A 2,008-nucleotide genomic window follows, 5' to 3' on the forward strand; every position below is an offset into this window, starting at 1 on the left:
TTATAAAGTTAAGGTCTTGGATTAGAGTTGGTATCAGATTTCTTATGTGATTTTTACTTAGATCATATTATTGTTGTGTTTAATGGGTTAAGTCTTTCAAAAGACCTATCAATATTATAAGAATTGATTATTTATCTTCGTAATTGACTTAGATGAACATAATATGATCTTTATATCTAATATTTTGTGTGCAGATGTGTAGATAAACATATTTCGTTATGATTGACGATTGTTCAAATAAAAAGGTAATAATTACTTGAAATGTTTTTGTCTAAAAAGTACTTAGTCACCAAAAAAAAATTTAAGAAAGTTAACCATTATATAAATAAAACAAATTATAAAACTTATTACTTTAACTTTAGAATTAGATGTGTCAAATAATTTACTTAGTTCTAATTAATGTTGTGTTTCAATTGTACATTTTCTTGAGAAACTTATTAGAAATCTTAAGGTGTGTAGATTATTTAACAACTGATAACTATTTTAATAAATTTGTTTTCACTTTGTGTGTTTGTTCAATATAATATTATTCTAAAAACAAAATTGATGTGTTTGTTCAAATAAAAGATCATATTTAATAATTGACATCATATATTTTTAGTTCTTAATGAGATGTTTTTTATGCAATCAAAACCATGAATTAATATGAATTAATCATTAATGTAGTATATTTTTAGACAATCAAATTCAATAATCAATTATTAATACGGTATATTTGTAAAGTGTAAGACAATCTAACCAATTAATTAGCCATTAATACCTGCTAACTGCCCATAAATGACCATTAACTCTGATTAGTATATTTCATATAGTACACACCCTAGAGTTTTGTAGCTCGATATATTAACATTTTGAAATTTTATCTCCTATTTTTACTAGGTTTTGAAATTTCCTTCAAGATTCTAACTCTATCCTCAATCAACTCTTTTGTAATTGTGGTTCACGTTACTCTATCTTCATGGCACATGTATAGAGTGAGGCCTCATAGGCCACTTAAGGAGCTTGGCTAAAGGACCAATCTGTCTAAAGAGCTTAGAGCTCGATCTCAACAGTCAAATCCACACTCATTGATCTCGTTCTCAACAGTCAAATCCATGCTGGATAAGCTTAGCCTCAAAGGCCAAGGTTGAACAAGATCGACCTCCATGACCAACGCACACCAAATAAGCTCGACCTCAACAACCCATGCAAGCTGAATAAATTCAACCTCAGGTTCAATCCACTTGCAAACAAGGTATGTCCATCTACAAGCTACACAGGTAGGCTCAAAGTTCGACACGATCTCATACATCAAACCAAACTTCAAAGACTCGAGGATTTACATTCCTACTCGACCTAACAGACATATTAAAGAATGTAGTCCGATAAGACCTTTTAAGCCTTTTCATTATGGAGTAGCCTAACATACATCTATTTAGGTCATATTTACACATTATAACGAAATCTCGGTAAATTTGGTATCTTGCTATTATCTATCATTTCATTGCCATTTATTATATTGTTATTACTCTCTCTAGCTAAGCATTTTTAACAAGAACATAGCTCATGACTCATCCTATAAATTAGAGTTGTCAAAATGAATCACAACCCGTAGGCCAAACCGACCCACATAGGTTCGGGCCGGGTTGGGTTTAAAAAAATTATATTTTTCTTATGCGGGTCAGATTTCAACCTGACTCATTTAAACCCGATTCATCCAGATTGAACCCGTGGTGGGTCGGGTTGGCCCACCAACCCACCTACCTATATCTTCAATGTATCTAGAACAAAAAGTAAGAGACTCTTCAGCTAAGTATCCCTCAGCTATAGAACCTTNTGGTTGTGCCTTGTTTCGTACAAAGGTCTTTAAATGACCTAATTCCCTATAATAATGATAAATAATTACATTAAATAAATTGGACACATATAATATCATACCTTGAACTAAAAGTAGTTAGCAATTACCTCTCTATAGGATACATATATCGATAATGAACTGGACCTCCAAGCTTTGCTTCCTCTACCAAAT

Source organism: Vigna radiata, chromosome 6 (genome assembly GCF_000741045.1).
Source record: "Vigna radiata var. radiata cultivar VC1973A chromosome 6, Vradiata_ver6, whole genome shotgun sequence".
Taxonomy (NCBI): domain Eukaryota; kingdom Viridiplantae; phylum Streptophyta; class Magnoliopsida; order Fabales; family Fabaceae; genus Vigna; species Vigna radiata.